General features: G+C 32.8%; 1 protein-coding gene, 1 long non-coding RNA gene and 1 pseudogene across 2 annotated transcripts in view; 2 read left to right on the top strand and 1 right to left on the bottom strand.

The window, feature by feature from the left end:
- LOC124442031 (pre-mRNA-processing factor 17-like) overlaps positions 1 to 15630 on the top strand; it is a 98826-nt gene that overhangs the window by 21313 nt on the left and 61883 nt on the right. The window lies entirely within an intron of this gene.
- Positions 11080 to 13228, bottom strand: LOC124442149. Its single transcript, XR_006947164.1, has 2 exons — positions 13160 to 13228; positions 11080 to 11154 (listed from the first exon to the last, which is right to left on the bottom strand). It is a non-coding gene; the product is annotated as an uncharacterized LOC124442149 (long non-coding RNA).
- On the top strand, positions 11830 to 15258 carry LOC124442057 (annotated as a pseudogene).

Here is a 15630-nt window from a genome sequence, read left to right as displayed (position 1 = left end):
AAAGATTGCCGAAAGACGAAAGAAACATCCAAGTCAGCTAAAGACGAGCAGCGCTGTGACAGTGAACGGAAACACTCTTTTTTATTTGTGTCAAAGGATGAAGAAGAGAACGCTAAAGCAGACGTAAAAGATAAGGATCAAGCGAATTTAACTCTACTGGTGGACACAGGAGCTACAAGCCCCATTATTAACAATAAGTCAAAATTTATAGACTTTCATAGTAAATTTGGTAGTAAAGCGCATGTTATTGAATTAGCAGATGGCAGTAAAGCCAACGTAGTAGTCGGTAAAGGTACTGCTAAAGTCAAATTAGTTGACTTCATAGAAATGCGCAGAATGTCTTATTAAGTAATGCCTTATATGTTCCATCTTACGATCAAAATATATTCTCAGTAAATGCTGCCGTAGAAAAGGGGGCAAAAGTCAAATTATATAAACACGATAAGCATTTACAGTGTCCTGATGGCACCGGGGGCGGATCTAGAGTATGTCAAATCCGTCGCGCGACTGATGTTTGAAATTCAAAAATTACCTATTCATATTAATTAAAAATTCATTAATTATTCTTACTTTATTATCGCATTTACTTCGTGATAAAAATCCAGCTTTATTTCTTATTGAAAACTAATGACTAATGCATTGAATATCTCGTTGGTAACCAGATCAGTTGAATTTTAATTGACCTGGAATAACCGACTGATAAGCGGGGTGGCTTGACTGGTTCGACTGATAAAGGAGTCTATGAACGCCAAAAACGCTTATTTCATTGGTCAATAGCCAGAGGTTATCTTGGATGGGCAGTCCAAATCAATTGTGCTTCTTGCTTCAGCTAATCATGATCTGAACATGTGCCGCAGGGACTTGTTCAAAGTTGACCTTGATGAAAATTACAAGGCAATCTGTAGTAACAAGGAATCTGTTGCTGCAGAGCTGTTTGGTGATGATTTAAAGGAACGCCCGAAAACAGTAAAAGAAAGCAAAAAGCCTGCACAGCAACTGACAAGCCAAAAACGGAAACGCAACGATCAACGGTCGACCAGCTCATATAATTCCAATGTGCCTTTTTTATTCCAACCTCGGGGCTGTCAATTGCAAAGCCTACCCCAACGACACAACTATTATCAAAAGCAACCCAAGACGAAAGTCGAGACAGGGGGAAAAACACCAAGAAAGCAGAGACTCCTACTCTCGACCGTGTAAGTTCTAGTAAACATGGGTGTAGTACGTCTGTCATGTCTGGGGGAGACAATGATTGTAGTATAGTTGCAGGCCGGATACAACAATTTATTGGGATGTGGAGGGAGCTAACTCACGATCCTTCCATTTTATCAGCTGTAAGCGGATACAAGATTGATTTTCTTACAGACCCAGTCCAGCTGAAACAACCCCACTCTATAAAAATGTCTCCTTCGGAAGTCCAAAATGTCGATCGTCAAGTTACAAAATTTCTAGAGAAAGATATCATTGTTACAAGCATGCATGAACAGGGTGAGTTTATCTCCAATATCTTTCTTAGAGCAAAGAAAGATGGATCTTTTAGAATGATATTAAACCTAAACGAGCTCAACACATTTGTAACATATCACCACTTTAAAATGGAATCAATCCATACTTGTACTCACCTCATGCGACCTGGGTGCTACATGGCATCCGTTGACCTTAGAGATGCCTACTACTCAATACCAATACACATAGAGCATCAAAAATACTTAAAATTTATGTGGAAAGGTAATCTGTACCAATTCACATACCTTGCTCAAGGATTATCTTCCGCTCCACGTTTATTTACAAAGATACTCAAGCCTGTATATTCTAAGCTGAGGGAGCTTGGGCACATTTCTAGCGGTTACATTGATGACTCTTTTTTAATGGGCTACTCTTATTCAGAATGCGAGCAAAACGTACATAATACTCTACAATTGTTTCAGAAGTTAGGATTCTTACCCCATAAAGATAAATCTGTTACAGAACCCACACAGATTTTACAAAATTTAGGGTTTGTGTTAAATTCAATAGATATGACTATCTCTATATCCATAGAGAAACACAACAAATTATGCGAGTTGCCAGGGGGGTACTAAAATCTGACCCTCCTAGCATACGGGAAGTGGCCAAGTTAATTGGTATGATGCAGCTTGTTTTCCTGGCGTTGAATATGGCCCACTGTTTTATCGTGATCTTGATAGGGACAAAACAACAGCTCTTGCGTCTAACAGGGGTAAATTTTATTCAACATTGAAACTCTCTCCTTCGGTGCTGGAGGACGTATCTTGGTGGATTAATAATGCATATGAGTCCAAAAAAACATCTGAATCACGGCGAGATTGACCACGTATTGTATACGGACGCCTCTACCGAGAGGTGGGTCGCATGTACTAACAAACAGTCCACCGGAGGCGAATGGTCAATCGCCGAAAAAGATTCGCACATTAATTGTCTGGAACGCAAAGCAATACTGTTTGGGATACAATCTCTCTGTAGAGATCTAGTCCACACCCACATTAAAGTAATGATTGACAATGCCCTGCTCTTGCATATATTAACCACATGGGGGCTGCCACTCTCACCATTGCGATAAAATTGCAAGGAAAATATGGATGTGGTGCAGAATTAGGGACATATGGCTAACTGTCAGCTATATTCCTGGGAAACTGAATGTGGTGGCTGACAATGTTTCCAGAACATTTGATGATTGCAAAGAATGGAAGCTTGAGGCTGAATTATTTCATGAAATAACAGCATATTTTTGGGACCCCAGAAGTTGACATGTTTGCTTCTAGACTAAACTATCAATTTAAACCCTACGTCTCGTGGCACCCAGATCCACAGGCGTGGGCTATTGACGCTTTTTGCATTGATTGGAGTAAATTGTTTCTTGATGCTTTTCCACCTTTTATTGTTATATCACAAGTTTTACAAAAAGTAGAAATGGCCCAGGCACGGACAATTCTCATCGTGCCGAATTGGCCAACTCAATCCTGGGATCCCCGATGCTGGCAAGATTAATGATTCACCGACCCATTCTCCTACCCAAAAACAAAAGCAACGTGAGCTTACCATCCAATCAAACAAGAGAACAACGGAATGCAGACTCCCTTCATCCAACTTTACAAGTAGTTCTAGACTTTCTACAGCACCTATTTGATCAAGGGATGAGTTACAGTTGCATAAACACTGTTCGAAGTATGTTATCTTCATTCGTTATTGCTGAAGGGAATTCTACGATTGGTACACATTATATGGTTCAGAGATTTATGAAGGGAGTGTTCCATTCTAGACCAGCACTACCAAGATATTAAGTGACCTGGGACACCTCCATTGTTTTAGAGTATTTAAAGACATATCCCGCAGTAGAAAACTTAACCCTACAACAGCTAACTCATAAGTTGGTAATGCTCTGTGCATTAGTTACAGGGCAGCGTGCCCAATCACTCCACCTCATGAACCTCTTAACTGTAAAGAAGGAAGAGGACTCATACACCTTCTATATCGACCAACTTGTCAAACAGTCTGGACCAACACGCATTCAACCTACTTTAGTGATATCAAAGTTCCCTGCCGATCGCCGACTATGTGTTGCCTCAGTCATGGAAAAATATTTTGAACGCAATGCTCCCATTCGGGGTAAGGAAAATCAACTATTTCTTAGCAAAATTCGTCACTTTCATAAAGTATCAAAGTCATCTATATCTCGTTGGATAAAGGTTGTCATGCAAGCTGCAGGTATTGATACAGAAACAGCAAATACCATGGTGAATGGTGACAATAACAATGTAATAGTTCAAAAAAGAACTGTTTTAACCAGAACACTAACCCACCTGTTCAAAGGAACCATTATTTACACGATTAATCCTGTCATTTGCCGACAAAAGGATTACGTGTTTAATCTGTCTCTGTTTTAAGTGCCATCTCTAAAAATAGGGATGACATTGACATTCTGTAACATTATAAATAGAGCATGATTTGGAGGTTCTCATCTAGCTGTAAATAACGGTTCCTTTGAATTGTTGGGTTAGTATTTTGGTTAAAACAGTTCTTTCAAAAACTATTACATTGTTATTATCACTATTCACCATGGTATTTGCTATTATTAAATCCATCTTTAAGTTTGTCACCACGACAAAGTCTCTGTTTCATGATACAGAAGCGTTTAAACCACATGGTTAACGAGCCGCAGCCACCAGTAATGCGAAGCAATGTGATGTTTCAATAAACTCTATACTGAAAGCTGCAAGTTGGAAGACTGATTGCGTTTTTCATCGGTTTTACAATAAGAACGTTGTGTCTCAACATAACGATGCGGAGTTTGGGAATGCCATTTTTTCAGCGTTCCAATAAGAAAGATATTTGATGAGAATTCTCTTTAGTTGAACTTGGCAGGGAGTTCAGAACAAATATACTTGGATGTATAGTGCAAGAGAAGGAAATACTTTAAATTCATATTTGTTACTATTTCTGGGTATGTTTGATACATCTCCAATCAAAATATGTTTATAACTTAATGTCGTATTTGCGTGTAGGCATGAATTGTGTCCACATGACTTTCACATCTCGTGGGATCTCTGCGGTAGATGCTAATAGAATTAGGAAATTGAACGAGACTTACCTGAAGTTGAAGTTCGATTGGGATTCTATTAGCATCTACAGAGCAGAGATTACACGCCCACCCATCATGTTACTGCCTCCCTGCATATCGTTCATATGCACATTTAGGCGGTTCATGTGGCCACTATCTTTGAAATATGACCAATGTGCGCATGCGTAGTATCTCGTGTAATCTCTGCTCTGTAGATGCTAATAGAATCCTAATCGAACTTCAACTGCAGTTAAGTCTCGTTCGATTTCCTAATTTTGTGTCAATATTAATGAATTTTATGTTGACATCAATTAAAATGCATCAAAGATAATTGTTTTCAGTTGATCATGCATAAGATTTTCAGCAAGAGAATCCAATAAGAAATAAAAATAATGTCTTGCTTCTTAAAGATAGTCATGTCAAAAAATTAAAATCATTACGTATAATGATATGCATAACTGAAATTCTGTGATGTGTCAATATTTTGACACATTTTGTTGAATTTTTAGAATAATATTTGAAATGAACTATTAGAATGTATTGCTAGCGATGATGCTGGAAAGTTCAGTGTTTTTCAACGTTAAATTATCTAAAATTTAGTTGTGATTGTTTAAAAAACACCATGAAAGTCAACAATTGTTAGTCATATCTAAAATGCCTTTCATAAAAGACACAAAAAGGACACAAAAATAGTGATCATGCAAATCTGTAGCAAATAATTTTTCCATAGTTATCTAACGCAAAATTTGCGAAATATAAAGATCTAGATAATAAACTTCCAACTCTCTTTCGATTTAAATATTCTTGTACTATATTCACTATAATAATAATTGTTGTACTTTGACATACCATCTAAATTGACCAAAGATCTTTAAGATCTTGTTGACTATTTTTCGTTGACGATTCAGAATGTGGTTACAGAAGATTTGTAAATTGTAAAAGACGTAACAAATTAATGAAAAAAGTAAAATGTTGTACACGTCTTGATAAAAGCCATGTTAGAAAAGTAAAATTATTGCACATAATGACATGCATATCTAACATTCTTTGACGTGTTATTATTTTGACTCATCTTGTCAATTTTGTAGCTTCTACATACATATAACATTTGAAGTAAACTTTTCGAATGTGTGCTTTACGTTAATATGAAAAAGGTCGGTACTTTCCAATGGTAAAATGTCCAAAATAAATTACCGTTTGTTTAAAAATTTCATCAAAATTTACAAGTGTTTTCCGTATAACACATGCGTAGAGTACTGAAATTATATAAGTCATTTGTGACAGATTACATAAAAACAAACAATTACACTTAACTACAATATTCATGACATCAAAACAAAACAATTGATACATGGACACGAAACATTAAATCAGAAGGTTAAAATACACAGTTACATAAAGGCGAGTAAACTTTAAAATCAACATACCTTCACAAATTCAAAAAGATTAAAAGCGACGAAACCAACTACATGTTGTCTTTGCTTCTGCTTGATAATAAAGAAATTGGAATGTTCACTAAATATTAAATTTTAATCACCTGCTGTTTTTATTGTAAAATATTGATTTCTCTTTATACCTAGTATAATATGAAATGCAAATTTTTTATTTTAGCTATGACTTAAAAAAAACACAAAGAAGTTTTGACTTGGAAGCTTTATGCCAATAAACCTTTCACAGTTTACTATAATTTGTTTCAATTATTGAACATCCTGACTTACATGCAAACTAACTGAAATAATCATAAAGGAAGACGGGGCAGCCAGCCTTTTACAAGTGAGATAGCTCAAAAATTAAAGATTTATAGCTTAGGAAGTTAAGAAAATCGATAAACAGAGCTTCTCTGAAATTTTCAGCGTTCCAACTTTGAAACGTGGTCAATGAAGTTTGGTCATTTTGTAAACTTTTGATCCGGACAAACAAATAATTTGATCATGGGCGTGAGAAGCAAGTAAAATTTGGGAGCTGAAGATTTTAGGGCAGTCTTTATTTAAAAAGGGAATTTCAAAGTAATTAATCTCGAAGTCTCTGATTTTGAATAATTTAGTCACATCTCAGTAATCAGAGATACTTCAAAATTGATAGCGTTTGGACTTGACAGTTCATCATGCAAAGTTTTGTCATTTTGTGAACTTTTGACGCAAACAAATATTTTAAATAGTCTATCTTACAACAAGTTGAACAATTATAGACCAAAAATATATCATGTGTACTATCACGTGAAAAAGTGATCTTTTCACTCCAAGTAGGCGCAATTTCTAAAGACATACCTAGCAAAACGTTTTTATGTCATCATCTGTGTTAAGAATAAGATAAATAGATAGATGACTGTATAAAAGAGGAGAAAAATTTTTCGATAAAAGCCATGTTAGATAAAGTTAAAATCATTCCGCATTTTTGATATGCATAACTTAAATTCTGTTACGTGTCATAATTTTGATTCATCTTGTTAATTTTTTAGACCTGTTGTATGAATATTATTTAAAATGAACTATCGGAATATTTGATTAATTACATCGTACTGCTAGCGATGATGCTGGAAAGTTCAGTGTTTTCCAACGTTAAATTATCTAAAATTTATTTGTGATTGTTTAAAAAACCCATCAATATCAACGAATGTTATTCATATCAAAAATGCCTTTCAACAAAGACACAGAAACAACACAAATATAGTGATCATGCAAATCTGTAGCAACTAATTGTTCCATAGATATCTAACGCAAAATTTGCGAAATGTAAACATCTAGATAATAAACTTCATACTCTCTTTCGATGTGAATATTCTAGTTCTATATTGTATAAAATGTTGTACACGTTATGATAAAAGCCATGTTAGAAAAAGTAAAGTTATTGCACATAATGACATGCACATCTAACATTCTTTACGTGTGATTATTTTGACTCAACACATTAATTTAATAAACTTTGCTGTATTCATATAATTTGAAGTAAACGATTAGAGTAAATTGGTATTGATGTAAGAAAAGTCGTATTTTCCACGTGTAATGTACCCAAAATTTATCTGTGTTTGAAAATCTCACCAAAATGAAGAAAATTTATCTATATAAAACATACGTGGCACTAATTTATATATTTTATTTAACTACAATATTCGTGACATCAAAACAAAACAATTGATAGATGGACACGAAACATTGAATCAGAAGATTAAAATACACCATTACATAAAGCGAGTAAATTTTAAAATCAACATACCTTCACAAATACAGAAAGATTAAAAACGACGCAACCAACTGTATGATGTGTTTGCTTTGCTTGATAATAAAGAAATTGGAATGTTAAATATATGCTTGATTTTAATCACCGGATGTTTTTATTGTAAAATATTGAATTCTGTTCATACCCAATTAAATATGAAATGCAAATTTTTTATTTTAGCAATTACTGAAGTAAACACAAAGAAGTTTTGACTTAAAAGCTTTATGCAAATAAACCTTTCACAGTTTACTATTATTTATTTCAAACATTGAACATCCTGACTTAAATGGAAACTAACTGAAATAATCATAAAGGAAGACGGGGTAGCCAGCCTTTTACAAGTAAGATAGCTGAAAAATTAAAGATTTATAATTTAGGAAGTTAAGAAAATCGATAAACAGAGCTTCTCTGAATTTGTCAGCGTTCCATCTTTGAAACATGGTTAATGAAGTTTTGTCATTTTGTAAACTTTTGATCTGGATAAACAAATAACTTGATCAGGGGCGTGAGAAGCAAGTAAAAGTGGGAGGGCTCAAGATTTTAGGGGCTGTCTTTATTTAAAAAGGGAATTTCAGAGTAGTTAATCTCGAAATCTCTGATTTTGAATAATTTGTCAGATCTCAGTAACCAGAGATACTTCAAAATTGATAGTGTTTGAACTTGACAGTTCATCATGCAAAGATTTGTCATTTTGTGAACTTTTGACGCAAACAAATATTTTAAATAGTCTATCTTACAACAAGTTTAACAATTATAGACCACAAAAAAATCACGTGTACTATCACGTGAAAAAGTGATCTTTTCACTCCAAGTAGGCGCAATTTCTAAAGACATACCTAGCAAAACGTTTTTATGTCATCATCTGTGTGAGGAATAAGATAAATAGATAGATGACTATATAAAAGAGGAGAAAAATTGTTCTCGATAAAAGCCATGTTAGATAAAGTTAAAATCATTCCGCATTTTTGATATGCATAACTTAAACTCTGTTACGTGTCATGATTTTGATTCATCTTATTAATTTTTTAGACCTGTTGTATGAATATTATTTGAAATGAACCATCGGGATATTTGATTAATTACATCGTATTGCTAGCGATGATGCTGGAAAGTTCATTGTTTTCCAACGTTAAATTATCTAAAATTTATTTGTGATTGTTTAAAAAACCCATGAATATCAACGAATCTTATTCATATCAAAAATGCCTTTCAACAAAGACACAAAAACAACACAAAAATTGTCGTCATGCAAATCTGTAGCAACTAATTTTTCCAAAGATATCCAACGCAAAATTTGCGAATTATAAAGAACTAAATAATAAATTTCATACTCTCTTTCGATGTAAATATTCTAGTTCTATATTGTATAAAATGTTGTACACGTTATGATAAAAGCCATGTTAGAAAAAGTAAAATTATTGCACATAATGACATCCACATTTAACATTCTTTACGTGTGATTATTTTGACTCAACACATTAATTTAATAAAATTTGCTGTATTCATATAATTTGAAATTAACGATTAGAATAAATTCGTATCGATGTGAGAAAAGTCGTATTTTCCACGTCTAATGTATCCAAAATTTATCTGTGTTTAAAATCTCACCAAAATGAAGAAAATTTATCCATATAAAACATACGTGGCACTAATTTATATATTTTATTTAACTACAATATTCGTGACATCAAAACAAAACAATTGATAGATGGACACGAAACATTAAATCAGAAGATTAAAATACACCATTACATAAAGCGAGTAAATTTTAAAATCAACATACCTTCACAAATATAGAAAGATTAAAAACGACGCACCCAACTAAATGATGTGTTTGCTTTGCTTGATAATAAAGAAATCGGAATGTTAAATATATGCTTGATTTTAATCACCTGATGTTTTTATTGTAAAATATTGAATTCTGTTCATACCCAATAAAATATGAAATGCAAATTTTTTATTTTAGCAATTACTGAAGTAAACACAAAGAAGTTTTGACCTAAAAGCTTTATGCAAATAAACCTTTCACAGTTTACTATTATTTATTTCAAACATTGAACATCCTGACTTAAATGGAAACTAACTGAAATAATCATAAAGGAAGACGGGGTAGCCAGCCTTTTACAAGTAAGATAGCTGAAAAATTAAAGATTTATAATTTAGGAAGCTAAGAGATCGATAAACAGAGCTTCTCTGAATTTGTCAGCGTTCCATCTTTGAAACATGGTTAATGAAATTTTGTCATTTTGTAAACTTTTGATCTGGATAAACAAATAACTTGATCAGGGGCGTGAGAAGCAAGTAAAAGTGGGGGGGCTCAAGATTTTAGGAGCTGTCTTTATTTAAAAAGGGAATTTCAGAGTAGTTAATCTCGAAGTCTCTAATTTGAATAATTTGTCACATCTCAGTAACCAGAGATACTTCAAAATTGATAGTGTTTGGACTTGACAGTTCCTCATGCAGAGTTTTGTCATTTTGTGAACTTTTGACGCAAGCAAATATTTTAAATAGTCTATCTTACAACAACTTTAACAATTATAGACCACAAAAAAATCACGTGTACTATCACTTGAAGAAGTGAGTATTCACTCCAAGTGGGCGCAATTTCTAAAGACATACCTAGCAAAACGTTTTTATGTCATCATCTGTGTTAGGAATAAGATAAATAGATAGAAGACTATATGAATGAGGAAAAAATTCTTCTTGATAAAAGCCATAATAGATAAAATTAGAATCATTCCGCATTTTTGAAATGCATAACTGAAATTCTGTGAGGTGTCATAATTTTGATTCATCTTGTTGATTTTTTAGCCCTGTCGTACCAATGTTATTTGAAAAGACTAGTGAAATTAATTGTTGGTGATAATGCAAGAAAGGTCAGTATTTTGAAATGATAAATTATCCAATGTTTTATTTGGAAAATCCCACCAAAATCAACAGATGTATCAATATAAAACATATGAAGTGTGAATTCCACCACGAAAGTGACGTTCAGGATTTTTAAGACAAATACAATTAATTCTAGACGTAAGAACAAACAATGACATTCTGATAGATGACCTTTATAATCAAAATACATTAACAAATTTAGAAAGATTGAAAAAGACGCAACCATCTACATCATGTCTTATTCTTGATAATAAAGAAATTGGAATGTTCAATAAGTGCTTGTTTTAATCACCTGCTGTTTTTATTGTAAAATATTGAATTCTGTTTATAACAGCGAGACGATAAAATGAGATGAGCAAATTTTATATTTTAGCTATAATTGAAATATACACGACAGGGATTGATTTAGAAATTTTATTGCAAATTCAATTTCAGTTCAACTCAATCAACTCATAAATGTTGCACACATTTAACTATTATTAACTTTCAGTATTGACATGGGTGTACGGGACCAAAACATCAGGATGCGGACACTACTTTCCTTGACGAAAGCGGAAATCCGTCACTTGCAGTGTCGTAGTTAGACATGAAGAAAGACATCAACTACTGGGGAGCATATTTTCTAACGCCAAACGCGTGAGCCTTTCCAGCGAGGTCTATAAACTCATGCTTACCCTTCAAAAATTTCTAAATCTGGAGTTCGTCAATAACGATTACCAGTGTTTCTGCAGTGTAATTTTCCATAATTCTGAAAGTTATTTGCTACAGGAAAAACATTTTTATTATTTACCTAAACAAAGCTACTGCCAAAATTATCATGCTAAATTCATTCTCCTAGGTGACTTGTGAAGAAAATGGTGAACAGGGTTTTAACCATTGATAATATAAATATTATACCAATAGGTATAACCGGCCCTGACTTTAATTGCAGGGATTGTTTGAGGACAGTGTTAACTTAGAGATTAGAGGGAGGCCTTAATCCTATCTAATCCCAAAATGGTGATTACGATGAATTGGTATAAGGGTTTGCTTATAAAATCTTTGATTAGCTAATCTATAATCTATAACAAATAGGGCGGATTCAACTCTCGTCTTTCGTCTTTCAAGAATTTTAATTGACGATATATTTTCTGACTTGGAACAACAGAATGTTTTCTGTTAGGAATGTAGATGCAGATTTTTACGTGGGAGAACCTATAGATGGCTTACATATTTTGTTTTCTAAATTTCGCAAGGCGAATGTTATCTGTGTTCCAGTTTTGAGGATATTTGGCTCAACTCCTGGTGGACAGAAAACTTGTGTTCATATTCATCAAGTATTTCCTTACTTATACATACCTTACGATGGAACTAAACCCACAGATAAATATCTGAAACAATTTACAACAAGTGTAGACTTTGCTGTTTAAGTTGCGTTTGGTAGAACATCATCTTCTATGAAGTATGTTCATAAAACTGAAATTATTAAAAAAATGTAAGTTATTTTCCTTTCTTTCTCCTCATGTTGACAAAGCTTACTATTATTAAATCTTTTTTACTCTCTTCTTTACATCACAATGGAAAATATTCCATTTTTGACCCAATAACGTTTCAATATTATTCACCCAAAATGATTTTATTGTTTAGACCATTTTATGGTTATCATGAGAACGAAGAAGAGTTTATTCAGATGGAGTTGTACAATCCAAAAATAATTCCCAAATAAAATATATTTTCCATGTTGTTTTAACATAAAACAATATCAAATTTTTTCATTTTTTTCAGGCTTGTTGATCTTCTTCAGAATTGAGCTATATTGAACAAGTCATTTCAACCACATGAAGCTCATGTTCCTTATATTCTACAGGTAATTATTGTTTTTTATTATTAATGAGGAAAAAACACATCTTCAATTGTTATAACCCATACTGGAGTGGTTAGTTTGTAAACTGTGCACTAGACAGGGGACAAGGCCTGCAAAGTTTGTTGTTTATTTCTTTAGAAATTAATGTCATTCATTGTTTTTCAAATTAATTGATTAAAGCAATATTTGTATTGTACATACGAGTATAAAATGGGCTGACTTTTCTACCGAGATTAGAGATGCAACATTTGCATGTATAGGTGCCCACTTTGCTATAATTATACATCAGATCTCAGGTGTCCAATAAAAACATTCCATTATGAATTATAGCTGTAAATTTCATGTGCAAAACACTTTGTCAATAAAGTGAATGGTTTGAACACATTGTGGAAGTATAGCTGCATGTTTGTTGATGTTTATCATAAAGGATACTACAGTATTGAGAAGGACTGTTGGGGGTAGTCTTGATTGATGTTTTCACATCTAGATGAGATGATTACTGGTAACAATGTTAAAATGTCATTCAACACTAATGCCACTGACTTTTTTAGTCTTTTCCTACCTGGATGGTCAACTTCTATAGATTTTCACTAAGTTTCATTATAAGAATTATATTGAAATATCGTTTATTTTACTTTCTAATTGATTACAATCTTTATGGTATGAACTTACTTCATGTAAGAAAAGTTCATTTTAGAGGAATTTCTTCAAAAACAGGAAAGTTTCATTATTGATTTTTTCAGCATTCTATAAAAATCTAACACCACAAATGATTATTTACCATCAAATTGAATTTTATAGATAAAATTCTCTCATATAATAATAAATCAATTCCACTTCATGGTTCATCTCCAAATTCATTTCTCAATTTTCCTTCATCTCAACACTGGAATGAAGACACTATTCCTAGGTTTGTCTGATTCATATATTTTACACTTGAGGATTAATTGAAACCAAAAGGATTTGTGTAAATCCTTAATCCTAAATTTGACACATGTGGGTATGATTTATCCCAAGATTTAAAGTCAATGCTCAATCCAGATTACAGAATTTGCATTTAAAAAATTAGTTTAACTTTGGAATGATTCTTTGTGATAACTATCTTTACAGTTGATATTCATCATTTTAATGTTTGTTATTTGTCATTATTTAGAAATTTATGCCTTGATCCTACTGTGAAAAAGGTCAGTCATTGTGAACTTGAAGTTGATGTAATTGCTGAAGACATCTTGAATCAAATAAATGTTGAAAGTAAAATTTACTTATCTTTACGTCTTCATTTTACTGTTTATACATCTTTAATGAGTTTATTATGTTTATGAAGGTTGTATTGGTCATAATCCTGGTATAACTGCTATGTGGGAAGATGAAAGACAACGAAGACGAGATATTGGACTATCTTCACAAGTTGCTCTTCCTGTTTCACAAGGTAAGGTACAAAAAATACATGTCACATCATTGTATAGCTCACAATACATTTCATGTATTTTATATTGTCATGGTATTTATGATTTATGAGGCTCTGACTTATATATCCCACAATGCAGCTGTTTTCTAGTGCATAAAATTTCATGTTTTCTTAAGTTTAAACATTGTCATCGTTACATGAAGATGTGTACAACTGCTCCTTTATTAATTTTCTTTTACTTAACAGTTAACAATACGTAGGTAAAAATTCAACTTTTTTGTCGTTAGATCGTATTCAGTCGATATTACGTTCATTATTATACAGCGCTAATTGCTAAATTAATATTTTTAAACGTGAACAAATTCATATGATTTACGACAGTGTTTTTCGTTACAATCCCTGATCCAGGTACAAATGTATGAGAGAAATTTTTGCGCATGTTACTCTCTCCTCTTTTTTTGTGCAAAAGTGAAAAGAGAATAACCGAATATACTTTTGCTTTCTGATTATTAACAGTAACATCCTTGATGTTTGCTTACGATAAAAAACATCATATTTGTTCAAGGTTGCCAGTTTTGCTTAATAATTTGAGCCAAATTTTGCTTCTTTTTCTCACGTTAGGCTTATTTAAAATCGAAATTCCCTTTGGTTTATTTTTCAAATTTGGCTTATTTAAGTTTTTTTTTTGTCTTCTTTTAAGAATCAAAATCAAAATGTTTCCTGATTTTACTGAAAATACTCAAAATAGCTATGATGCCAAAAACAGTACGTAACGGTTTACAAAACAACGCAAATGCAAAATTGACATAAATAATGTATTACATCCCTATTGTCATAAGCATATAAGCACCATGTATGTAGACTGTTGACAGACTTCTCAGTCTCAAAGTGACAACGTCTTTGAATTTGATGACATTGTGTCAACATGGATTTTAATGTCGTGCAGCGCACTCGTTTATAAAGTAAAGATCAGTAAAGATTAAGCTTGAAAACTTTTTTCAATTTATGTGGTGGTAATCAATAATGAAGTTTTTTTGCATATCGTTTGAAAAAGTGATGTGCAATGGTTTTCATTTTAGCTAAAACGATGTGCAAATTGCACATTGCACACCGTTAATTCGCAAACTACCATAATTAGACATGGATATCAATGGTGATTGTGTACAGTTCCATTTGTGTTTAGTAAAATTTGTCTTATATGAAGTTTTTCAATCAATCTTTTTTATTTTATTGTTTATTGAGAAGGTAGTGATGATGAACATGATGAAGATATTGATGAAGATAAAGAATCAATATTAATGTCACAGCCATTTTGGAAAGATGACGAAGAGGGACATGATTCCCTAAGGTAAAAGTATCCATTTTTGTTTATAAAACAAAGACAGAAAAATGCGTTAGTTGATTTGTCTATAGTTAAGTTAACATTAGCTAACTTGGCATGAGTGAACCTATCTGAGCTCAATCAATTAAAATCAATCAAAGAGAATTTACAAATCAATCATAAATACATGCCACAGGAAAACTTACAGCCATTTGCAATTGACTGTGAGGCGTGCATAACTTAAACATTTGTTATAGTTTCAAAACTTGATGTTACTAACATCTAACTGATTGTTGCTAAGGCGTTACCCTTAGATAGCATTGGTTAATCACAAAGTGTCGCTCTCCGAGTCTACGACAAAGACACACTGTGTCTCA

This window comes from Xenia sp. Carnegie-2017, unplaced genomic scaffold (genome assembly GCF_021976095.1).
Source record: "Xenia sp. Carnegie-2017 unplaced genomic scaffold, XeniaSp_v1 HiC_scaffold_20, whole genome shotgun sequence".
Classification (NCBI taxonomy): domain Eukaryota; kingdom Metazoa; phylum Cnidaria; class Anthozoa; order Malacalcyonacea; family Xeniidae; genus Xenia; species Xenia sp. Carnegie-2017.
Note: the sequence above shows the minus strand (reverse complement) of the source record. Positions and strands in the feature narration are given on the sequence as shown.